The 12,803-nt window shown below is 40.0% G+C and overlaps 2 pseudogenes; both read left to right on the top strand.

Moving 5' to 3' along the window:
• Positions 1–1,643: 1,643 nt before the first annotated feature.
• LOC119873562 lies at positions 1,644–8,360 on the top strand (annotated as a pseudogene).
• On the top strand, positions 9,980–10,917 carry OR6C1MP (olfactory receptor family 6 subfamily C member 1M, pseudogene; annotated as a pseudogene).

Raw genomic sequence — 12,803 nt, 5'->3', positions numbered from 1 at the left:
CTGGCCAAGGTCTATGATGTGAGGCAGGGTAAGGATGAGAGTCCAGCAGCCTTCTTAGAGAGAGTCATAGAAGCTTTTAGGCAGTACACCCCTATGAACCCAGAAACCCCGGAAACAAAGGCCGCAATTATCATGGCTTTTGTTAACCAGGCCGCTCCGGATATTAAAAAGAAATTACAAAGAGTAGAGAGACTAGGAGAGAAGAGCTTTCAGGACTTAGTGATAGTGGCAGAACGAATAATAATAAAGTCCAGAAGAACAACAAACCAAACTAAGTGACCGGCAGACCCAAAATCTGGCCAAGATCCTGCTGGCCACAACCATGGATGACCCACAGGAAAGATGGAGACATCTCAAGAAGCTGGCTTCAGGGACAGGTAAGGAGTATGGCCCTGGTCCCCCTTGGGAGAATCCTAAGCTGAACAAAAACCAATGCGCCTGTTGCAAAGAGGAGAGCCATTGGGTAAAAAGCTGCCCTAACAAAAGATCTAAGGTCCCTGCCAAGATCTTAGAAATGGAAGACCTGGACAATTAGGGGAGTCAGGGTTTGGCACCCCTCCCCGAGCCCAGGGTAACTCTTAAAGTGGAGGGGCAACCTGTTGAATTCCTAGTGGACACTGGGGCACAACATTCGGTTTTATTACAACCCCAAGGGAAATTGGCAAACAAAACTTCATGGGTGCAAGGGGCTACGGGCACCAAACAATACTCATGGACTACCCGAAGAACTGTGGATCTCGGCACGGGCCGGGTATCCTACTCCTTCATGGTCATCCCTGAGTGTCCCTACCCGTTGTTAGGTCGGGATTTGCTCACCACGATGGGGGCACAAATTTGCTTCCACCTCAAAGGGGCAAAAGTCCTAAACAAGAAGGGGCACCCAATTCAGGTGCTTGTCCTGAGTTTAGAAGATGAATATCGTCTCCACCAAATGCCCTCAGGCCCAATGACTGACATTGACCATTGGCTGCGGGAATTTCCCCAAGCGTGGGCAGAAACTGGGGGAATTGGGCTGGCCCAGCATTGACCGGCCATATACATAGAACTAAAGCCGGGGGCAGACCCTGTCAGGGTCCGCCAATACCCCATGCCTCTAGTAGCATGAAAGGGAATCACACCCCACATACGGCAACTACTGGACTCAGGCATATTAAGGCCCTGCCAATCGGCATAGAACACTCCCTTGCTGCCAGTTCAGAAACTGCACTCTAATGATTACAGGCCAGTCCAGGACTTGAGGGAAGTCAACCGGCGAGTAGAGGATATGCACCCTACGGTCCCAAACCCATACACCCTCCTCTCCACCCTGCCTCCAGACAAAACTTGGTATACAGTATTAGATTTAAAAGATGCCTTTTTCAGCCTGCCTTTAGTGCCCAGGAACCAAGACCTCTTCACCTTTGAATGGACGGACCCTGAGAAAAGCATCAATGGCCAGCTGTCTGGCAGAGCCACTGGCAGCCGGAACGTTCGCTCAATGGGCAGAACTGATCCCACTGGTCAAGGCGCTGAACATGGGGGAAGGTAAACGAATAAACATCTACACCAACAGCAGGTACGCCTTTGCCACCGCTCACATCCATGGAGCCCTTTACAGGGAGAGAGGGCTTCTAACAGCAGAGGGAAAGACTGTTAAAAGCAAAATGGAGATTCTTGAACTCCTAAAGGCCCTCTGGCTTCCCAAGGCCCTAGCCATCATCCATTGTCCGGGGCACCAAAAGGCAGACACACCAGTAGCCAGGGAAAACTGGCTAGCCAATTTAAAAGCAAAAGAGGCGGCCCTTCTGGTGACCCAGGTCTTAGCTACCACGCTACCTGATCTGGGGGCACTGACCCTGCTTGACACCCCAAACTATACTGATGCTGACTTACACTGGATCAAACGCTAGCCTATGACCCAGTGCTTGCATGGCTGGTGGAGGGCCGCAGACTCCAGCATCATCTTGCCAAAGGAACTAGGATGGCGAGTCCTAGCCGAAATGCATTGGAGTACTCACATGGGAATGAGGAAGATGGAAGACCTCATATGACATGCAAAGATCACTATTAAAGACTCTCGAACAAAGATCGAACAGATTGTGGCAAGCTGCCATGCATGCCAATTAACAAATGCCTCTGCCCATGGATCTAACCCGGGCACCTGGCTCCGAGAGGACCGCCCAGGAGCCTACTGGGAAGTGGACTTCACTGAGGTAAAACCTGGAAAATACGGGTATAGGTATTTACTAGTAATTGTAGATACTTTTTCAGGAGGGACAGAGGCATTTCCCACCAAACATGAAACGGCACAGATCGTGACCAAAAAACTGCTGGAAGACATCGTACCAAGGTATGGTTTTCCTGTCAGAATTGGGTCAGACAATGGCCCAGGATTTGTATCTAAGGTAACACAGGGAGTGGCACTAGTACTGGGGGCAGATTGGAAACTACATTGTGCATATAGGCCCCAGAGCTCAGGACAGGTAGAAAGGATGAACAGAACATTAAAGGAGACCTTAACTAAATTAGCCCTGGAGACTGGCGGGGACTGGGTGACTCGCCTCCCCTTCACCCTATATAAGGTGAGGAACTCCCATATAAGATAGGACTGACTCCCTACGAAATCATGTTCGGTCCTCCTCCACCTGTTATCCCCAATTTAAAACCTGAGGTGCTTGCTAAATTTAATAACCACCAACTTCTTTTCTTCCTCCAAATGTTACAATGAACCCATGAGCAGGTGTGGCCTAAGCTGAGGGCCCTCTACGAGACTGGGCCACCCTAGGACCCCCATCAATTTTGGACAGGTGACTGGGTATATGTGCGGAGATACCAACACCAGACACTTCAACCTCACTGGAAGGGACCCTACCTCATGAACCTGACCACTCCCACTGCTCTTAAGGTCGATGGAATTACTCCCTGAGTCCACTACACACATGTCCGGCCAGCTGACCTACACACCGTTCTCACTGAGTTTGTTACAGAATGGAAAAGCCAACCAGACAAGGACAATCCCCTAAAGCTAAGACTGCACCGTTCTCACTTATTTCCCACCTCCAAGACTCCCTAGTCCGAGGTTGTCCTTCAAAATAGAAGGAGATTAGAATTAGTCTTCTTACAACAAAGGGTTGGGGGGGGGGTTATGTGCTGCCCTTAATGTAAATAAGAGCGAGAACAGCAACAAGGTTAGTGAAAATCCTGGTTTAATCATTCCCCTGGCTCACTCTGAGAGCAACCTGGACCCATGATTGGGTCCTGCATAGGATCCTCTGAAAAAAGGGGGAATGTGGGACCCAGGAAATTTAACAAAATCCCCTACCCCTGGACAAGCAGAGCAGGACTGACTCTATTTTGGGCTGCACCCACCTTCTGCTGACCTGATTATTACTTAGGGCACTGCCCCGCCCTAGTCAAAGACCATGACACAACCTAACCAGAAATCCAGCTCAGCGGACCAGCATGACTGTGCAACTTTCTGTGTATCCCATTGGCCACTGGCCCCTATAAAGTTGCTAAGCCTCTTTGTCTCGGGGTCCAAGTCCCTGCTCCGCTGCGTCGGGTATACTTGGACCCAGGCTCGAGCTTGTAAATAAACCCATTTGTGATTGCATCTGTGTCGGCTCCTTGGCGGTTTCTCGGATTCGCAATCTTGGACACAACAACATCCACGAAGGCAAAAGAAACAAAAGCAAAAATGAACTATTTGGACTTCATCAAGATAAGAAGCTTTTGAACAGCAAAGGATACAGCCAACAAAACTAAAAGACAACCTACAGAATGAGAGAAGATATTTGCAAATGACGTATCAGATAAAGGGCTAGTTTCCAAGATCTATAAAGAACTTCTTAAACTCAACACCTTAGAAACAAACAATCCAATTATGAAATGGGCAAAAGACCTGAACAGAAATCTCACAGAGGAAGACATAGACATGGCCAACATGCACATGAGAAAATGCTCTGCATCACTTGCCATCTGGGAAATACAAATCAAAATGACAATGAGGTACCACCTCTCACCAGTGATAATGGGGAAATTTAACAAGGCAGGAAACCACAAATTTTGGAGAGGATGTGGAGAAAAGGGAACCCTCTTACACTGTTGGTGGGAATGTCAACTGGTGCAGCCACTCTGGAAAACTGTGTAGAGGTTCCTCAAAGAGTTAAAAATAGACCTGCCCTAGACCCAGCAATTGCACTGTTGGGGATTTACCCCAAAGATACAGATGCAATGAAAAGCCGGGACACCTGCACCCCAATGTTTCTAGCAGCAATGTCCACAATAGCCAAACTGTGGAAGGAGCCTGGGTGTCCATCAAAAGATGAATGGATAAAGAAGATGTGGTTTATGTATACAATGGAATATTACTCAGCCATTATAAATGACAAATACCCACCATTTGCTTCAACGTGGATGGAACTGGAGGGTATTATGCTGAGTGAAGTAAGTCAATCAGAGAAGGACAAACATTATATGTTCTCATTCATTTGGGGAATATGAATAATAGTGAAAGGGAATATAGGGGAAGGGAGAAGAGGTGTGTGGGAAATATCAGAAAGGGAGACAGAACATGACGACTCCTAACTCTGGGAAACGAACTAGGGGTGGTCGAAGGGGAGGAGGAGGGCGGAGGGTGGGAGAGAATGGGTGATGGGCACTGAGTGGGGCACTTGACGGGATGAGCACTGGGTGTTATTCTGTATGTTGGTAAATTGAACACCAGTAAAAAATAAATTTATTATTAAAAAAAAAGAAATGACAAATACCCACCATTTGCTTCAACGTGGATGGAACTGGAGGGTATTATGCTGAGTGAAATAAGTCAATCAGAGAAGGACAAACATTATATGGTCTCATTCATTTGGGGAATATAAAAAATAGTGAAAGGGAATAAAGGGGAAAGGAGAGGAAATGATTGAAAATATCAGTGAGGGGTACAGAACATGAGAGACTCCTAAGTCTGGGAAATGAACAAGGCGTGATATAAAGGGAGGTGGGTGGGGGGTGGGCATGACAGGGTGCCAAGCACTGAGGGGGGCACTTAATGGGATGAGCACTGGGTGTTATTCTATATGTTGCCAAATTGAACACCAATAGTAATATATTAATTAATTAATTAATTACTTAATTAAAAAAATAAATAAAGTTATGTTTTGCAGTGTTAAAAAAAGAAAGTTTGGAATTTCATAAATAAAAATGTATCTTCTATGGAGAGCAATTATTCTGTATGCTCAACCAGGTATGTTCTAAATAATATCATGTTTAATCTTCACAGCTATATGGCAACTTAGGCTAATTACCTCTTTCTTACAAATGTGCATTTGATACTTTGAAAGATCAAGGAATTTGCCTGAGGTCTTGAGGTGTAACAACCTATGTGATAACTTGATTTGAAAACCACAACAAAGAAACAAAAACTTGCCTTTATTTCATGCATATTTAAAACTGTGAGAACTGGCAAATATTTATAGCTTTTACTTAGGACATGCACAATTTTATTGGTGTTTTACACTCCCATTGTATAATTTGGGCATGGTTATATTATTATAGTATATTCAGGGACGGTACCAATTACTAATATTATACTTGGCATATATATTGGAACTTTTATCAATCAAAGCAAGAAACACTTCAGCTGTCACTGTTTGTGAGCAAAGAGAAGACAAGATAGTATGAAGTATTAGCAGTACTATTGAACCAAAAATTCTTATTGGAAGGAAGATTAAATATATGAGTAAGGAATGGACTTAGCACTATATAGAGAATTTTCAACTTTTTAAAAATGGCATAGATTAAATATGCACTCAGTAGCAATGTGCATTAGGAACTAGATGTTCAGTTATTAATCTCTGAAAAATAATGTCTAGGGAAACAAACTTTACCTAGTGTGGTTATTTGCTAGCTTTTTTTTCCTGTCTCTTTGGACACGGTCCCCTAAGCTTCCTTTTCAAATTCATTACTAATGTGTATGATATTTTATATTCTTTGGTGTTTTGTGTGTAGTCCTGTTCTGGCAATTTTGATTCACTGAATTATTCCCTGCGAGCCAGCAGCAAAGAGAATAGATAAAACATGTGGCTCATGCTACATTTTATTTGTGCAGAAACCATACCACATTGTTTAAAACACTTTCTGATATTTTTTCTTCTTCATATAATTGCTCCTTTCTCATGCTTTGTACACAAAGAAATATATTCCCTCTAGATAAAATGGAAATTTTAAGGAAAAAAAACCTTAACATAGAAAGAAAAGGGGCACTGAGTGGGGCACTTATGGCACTGGTTTCCAGAATGCTGGTTTCCCTGCATTACAACAGTAGCAACTGCTCTTATGTTTTCTATTCCAGCCATTCTATTTGTTAGTGATCCTGTATGAAAATTAGAGGTAAGTCAGAAATATAGGAGGCAATGGAGTCTCCCAAACCTTATCATTGTTTCATTGCTTATCAGCTCAATTTTTAATTAGATTAAATAGGGTATATTGGAGTTCTATTTTGCCACTGAATATAGATAGTAGTATATTTTGTTTTATTACATCATTCTTTTCATTCTCTGTTAAGTGAAAAGCAGGAAATTTCCATTTCTGTGCCTGTGTTTCTAACTGAATATAGGCTAGGTAGTACTTTCTTTTAGAGAATAGACTAACTGTAGGTAATTCCTGGCTACATTGAACACTTATTACTTATATGAATATATCTAAGGTACAAAACCAAACTGACTCCAGTGCTTCATTTGGGAATAAAGATAAAGTTCCATAGTTGTGTCATAAAGACTGAATGAGATAGAATATACAAATCTTTAGTATGTCATTGGGAAAAATAATGCCTTTGCTTAATCACAGTAACCATGAATATTCTGCCCCAAATTGGAAATCAGTTCACACTAAAGGAAAATAAGGTAAAAAACCAGCTCTTCGGAAAGCATAGTGCCACATGGTTTATATAGCACTTTCATTCATACCATTTCAATTAATTCCCAAAATGCCCTTGAATTTCACATCCATGGTAAACAGAGAAGACTGATACTTAAGAAAATTAAGGACCATTCAAAGTCACAAATCTACTAAGTGGCCCATCTGTATTTTTAACCCATATTTCTCTAACCACAGAGCCTATATACTTTTTGTGGTAGTAATCTACCTTAGAGTGTCATGAATAAGAAACTGATACTGTTTTGATAGCATCATCTTATATTCAGGTTATGTGTTTTACTTTTTTTCTTTGATTACAAATGACTAAATAAAGAACTGAAACTTGGAGGGTAGGAATTGATAATTGCCATAAACTGCTAGAGATACAATCCTTCCACCTACTCAGTGGGTTCTCTAGAGGAGTCTTTGCTTCACTCAGGGAAAGAGAAGCTGCCAAAGAAAACCTATGTCATGGCCCAAAGTTCAGAAAGATTGAGCAGTTCCAAGTAAATTTAGAGTAATTATGAAGCCAAACTAGATTTTACCCACAATACTGAATTAAAAAAAAACTTTCCTTCCCTCTAATGTATTATCCTAAACCCTGAACAACTATTTAAAGTAAAAATGAGTGGGAAATATCAGAAAGGGAGACAGAACATGAGAGACCCCTAACTCTGGGAAACGAACTAGGGGTGGTGGAAGGGGAGGTGGGCGGGGGGTGGGGGTGACTGGGTGATGGGCACTGAGGGGGGCACTTGATGGGATGAGCACTGGGTGTTATTCTATATGTTGGCAAATTGAACACCAATAAAAATATTTTTATAAATAAAATAATAATAAAGTAGAAACAGTGAGGTGATCAATAAAGGACATTGCTTGGAAGATATGATGTGTAAAGTCCCCCTAATGATCTTTAATGAGGTTTAACTAAAGAAGAATGAAAATTAGTAAACATAGAAAGAGTTGAAACGATTAGACTCTAGTAAGAGACAGGTCCATCCAGGGCACCCAAGACATTAACAACAACAGCAAAATGCACCAAAAATAAATGCAGTCAGTCTAAGGCTCTCATCTCAGTGTCTTAAAAGAACATCCTTTGGTGCTTCAAACTTAATGTATCCTTTTATACAGAGTCCCTTTCTCATCTTGGGCATCAAGAAGTCATTAGTATCTAGTTTATCTGAACAGTCGTTGTTAATACTAACCTGATGGTAACAATTTTAAAGGGTCATGACATGGGATAATTTCAAAAGGAAACCTTGAAGGTACTTTGTGGCCATCTTATTTGACAAATATGAAGTACTATTGCTAGCTGTCATTTTGAATCGTTCAAAGAGTCTGTCTCAGGAGTTCTTAAAAGGAGTTCTTGATTTTGATGAAATGATTGGAAGATAATTTAAGTTTAACCTAAACCATGTTCTTCCAGGGGGAAATATGGATCTACATTCAGAAATAAAAAGATGAGCTAAATGTTAGAGATAACTTTCATACTCTGCATGAATACTTCCTTGGATGGCTTCAGGCTTGAGGAATCATATGCACCTCATTAAACACTGAGGGTTTTTTTTTTCTCCTCAGAGGCTGCTGAATGAATGAATGAATGAATGAATGAATAACACACACCAGGTTTAGTTGATGTTGGTAAGTGAATACAGTCCATTGATTGTCAATACATCCATTGATTGACTTTACATAAATAGGATAGTATACTTCCTCTGAGTCAGTGATATTGCATCATCTCATGGTAGACTCTTTAAGCCAATTTTTGCTGATCCTTGAAAATTAGACTTTAAGTACTCCTTTTCAGTGATGCTCATATGAACTTTCTATATATATTAATACCTTTATTCACAGCTTTTCATTCATTCCCTCAATGGTTTAAAGAGTGTCAGTCAAGTTATTTTTCAGAAGCTATTAAAATTGATTGGAAAGTTAAGAGAAATAAAGAATATACAAAAAAAGTTGAAATAAGGTTAAAAATGCAGTGTATTGACACATTATTACCAATGGAAGAGTAATAATATACCTTTGTTTTAAAAAGTTTTATTTAAATTCCTGCTTGTTAACACAGTATTAGTTTCAGTTGTACAACATAGTGGCTCAACACTTGGATACAATGCCTGATACTCATCACAGATGCCCTCCTTCATCCCCATCTCCTGTTTTCCCCATCCCCCCTCACCTTCCTTGGGTTTTTATTAGTTTAGTCTCTATAGTTAGGAGTATGTTTCTTGGTTTGCTTCTCTCATTCCCCCTACCCTTTGCTAGTTTGTTTGGTTTCTTAAAATCCATATGAATGCAATTGTATCCTATTTGTCTTTCTCTGACTGACTTATTTCAGTTAGCATAATTATTTTTAGGTTGTAAATGGCATCGTTTCATCCTTTCTGATAATGGAGTGATAATATACCTTTTTAAACCAGGTTCTCCAAAGCTAGTAGAAGCCAGGAAATTTAATGCAGAAATTTCAATTTTGGGATTGAAATCAAATATTGTTTATTTGATAAGAATGCATTTTGAAGCTCCTAGATGTTATGAAGAACCAGTACTTTCTAGGAAAAGCAAACCCTGATAAAAGAAGAGTTTTGTTATTGAGCAGAAGTGAAGTTAATTAAAAGAATGAAATATAAGGAATTTAATGAAACTTAAATTTAATGAAATTTAATAGACACAACCTAGGAACTGTGCAGCTAGGAATTCAGCATTCCATAGAGAATTTTGCCTGATTGGCATTTGTGATGCAGCTACAAACTCAACATCACTTAAATAAATAAAAGTTTTTTTTAAGCCTCCTATGACTTCCAGGCACAGGACTGTGTTGCAATGCCTTTAAAGATCACAATCTGCCGTAACTTGCACACATACACAATGTAGTGGAGTAGTTCCCAGGGGATTTCAGCAAAGATGTATGATGGGCTGGGAAAAATCCATCGAAGATTCATAAAATTTTCCCTCTACATAAAATGACACACCAATTCAGCCAGATTCTGGCTCTACACTTAGACCTTTGTTAATTAACTCTTCGAGTTTATTACTTGTGTTTTCTTCTAGAAGTCTGGCAGGAGAACCACAAATAAGCAACTGAAAAATGAGAAACCACACAGAACTAACAGACTTTATCCTCCTGGGATTGTCAGATGACCCACAGCTTCAGGAGGTGATCTTTGTCTTTCTGCTCATCACCTACATTCTCAGCATCACTGGGAACCTGACCATTATCACCCTCACCCTGCTGGATTCCCACCTCCAGACCCCCATGTATTTCTTCCTCAGAAACTTCTCCTTACTCGAGATTTCATTCACAACTGTGAGCGTACCCAAGTTCCTGGGCACCCTGATTACAGGAGATAAAACTGTTTCCTTTAATGATTGTATGGCTCAGTTATTTTTTTCATTCTGTTGGGAGTCACTGAATTTTACCTGCTGGCTGCCATGTCCTGTGACTGATACATTGCCATCGGCAAACCTCTGCATTACATGACCATCATGAATCCCAGAGTCTGCATACTCCTTGTCTTTGCTTCTTGGTCGGCTTCATTCTTAATCATATTCCCATCACTCATGCTGTTCATACAGCTTGATTATTGTAAGTCCAATGTTATAGACCATTTTACCTGTGACTATTTCCCCTTGCTACATCTTTCTTGTTCAGACACTAGATTCTTAGAGATAGTGGGTTTTTCCTGTGCTGTTTTTACGTTAATGTTCACATTGGTGATAATAATTCTGTCCTACATATATATCCTCAGAACAATTTTGAGGTTTCCTTCTACTAGTCAGAGGACAAAGGCCTTTTCCATCTGTTCTTCCCACATGATTGTCATCTCCATCTCCTATGGCAGCTGCATTTTCATGTATATTAACCCAGCAGCAAAAGACAGAGTGTCTCTGAGCAAGGGAGTTGCTGTGCTAAACACCTCGGTAGCCCCCATGCTGAACCCCTTTATTTACAGCCTAAGGAACCAGCAAGTCAAGCAAGCCTTACTGGACAGGGCAAGGAAGATTGTATTTTTCTCAAGCAAATGAAAAAATAAAAGTGCTGTCATAAATTAGAGGCATAATGAAGAACAAGTAAACAAAAAACAGAGTTCTCAAAGTCTAACAATGCCCATGTAGCCTCACTAGAGTTCTATTTCATTGCTTGTATTTCTATTGCTAGCAGTTTGCTGAGGATATTTGAATTCATAGATATTTTTTTCCATTTAAATTCCAATCCCTTTTCATTGCACTTCCCTTCCTTTAAACTAGTCTTTCCACTCTATAACTATGAGGTTGGCCTCATTTCCCTCTTCTAAATATCCTTAAATTCCACTTTTTTCACAATAATGCTTAGAAAATCAAAGAAAGACAAAAACACCACAAGATCAATGGGTTAAAACTGTTTTATAACTTTACCAGGAAACACTCTTTCATGGAATTCAGAAAATATTGTCATGTTTAACATTATTATTTATTTACCATACAAAGACTATAAATATAACTTAGTCTTACTGGAGTATTACAGACACTGTCTTCTCCATATAAGAGCACACTTAGTAACCGTGTAAAAAATGTGTAACTAAAAAAAATAATATAATTACTTTTTTTGAGAAGTCTCAGAATATTTCTCAGGTACCCAATTTAAAATTTTACTGTGCCATATAATTTCTCAGCTTAAACTTGAAGTAGTCCTTACTTCTTGAAACCCCATTATTACAACATACTCCATACCAGTTCTTTAAAAAAGCCTGAAGAAATAAATATTCCTAGGTACTAGATATGACCACAAATTTACTGTGGTATATTTAAATAAATGCTTGATGTTAAACTGCTCTTTTGGATAATAATGGCTAAGAGTTATAACATTCTCTTACTTTTTCTGGCCATTTTGATCTAACAGCTTACATGTACAGCTCATTTTGTGAAAATGACACAAAACCTTCTTTGTTTCATACTATGCTTTGTTCATAGAAAAATCATTGCAACAAAAATAAGTACAAGCCCACTATCACTGCATTTCTTCAGTCCTTTACTGGAGGTTCCACAGGACAAAAACGAATACATTTAATAGTATTAGAAAGGAAGATACCAATAAATCTTTCTTTCAAATAGCATGATTTTCCTCCTATGACCTTAGTGTATTTACACTAAATGGTTCTTAAGCCCAACACATTCCTCTCCCAGATATCCACACATCACCTCAATAAGGCCTCCCTCAATGACACTACTTAAAATTACAGAAGCTCCCCACTTCCAAGGTTATTCAATTTTCTCCCCTTTACAAAATAGTTATTAATTTATAAAAGACCCATAATTTGCTAATCAATCATGTTCATTGCTTATTGTCTGTATCCTCTCACATCTCTCACCCCATGAGAGCAGGGACCTCTGGCCTCCTTTGCAGATAAAATGATGTGCTTCCAGCAGTGGTGTGCAGGGCCCTGCCTCTATACTTCCCAAGAGTCAGTTGTGCTGTGTCTTCTCCATTCTGTATTCAGAAAGTTCCCATCAGTAGATTGAAACTTGCCATGTGAGAGAAGTGACATCTTAGAAACAGAGAAGCTCTATAGATCAGTCCCTCACCTCCACCCCCCTGAGAGGCAGTTGTTGAACATTTACCAGAAGTCACTAATCCTCCTCATTTAGAACATGTGTCTGCTTTGTAGTGGGTATTAGACAAATACTTTTTGAATAAATAAATACATTTGCATAATTTAGAATGGTCTGGTGCCCTAGCAATCAGAGCACTGACTAAATATTTTACAACATAAATACAATAATGTACATAACACTGAGCTAGCTTTTAAAACTCTTCAAATAAAATGTGCATTTTATCACAACTAAACATTTTGTATGACAAATAAATAATTGAATGTTTTCTAAAGCATTTGGTGTTCATTTTATTTTATTTTACATTAGGTCTTTTGACAACT

The sequence above is a fragment of the Canis lupus genome, chromosome 10, assembly GCF_011100685.1.
Source record: "Canis lupus familiaris isolate Mischka breed German Shepherd chromosome 10, alternate assembly UU_Cfam_GSD_1.0, whole genome shotgun sequence".
Classification (NCBI taxonomy): domain Eukaryota; kingdom Metazoa; phylum Chordata; class Mammalia; order Carnivora; family Canidae; genus Canis; species Canis lupus.
Note: the sequence above shows the minus strand (reverse complement) of the source record. Positions and strands in the feature narration are given on the sequence as shown.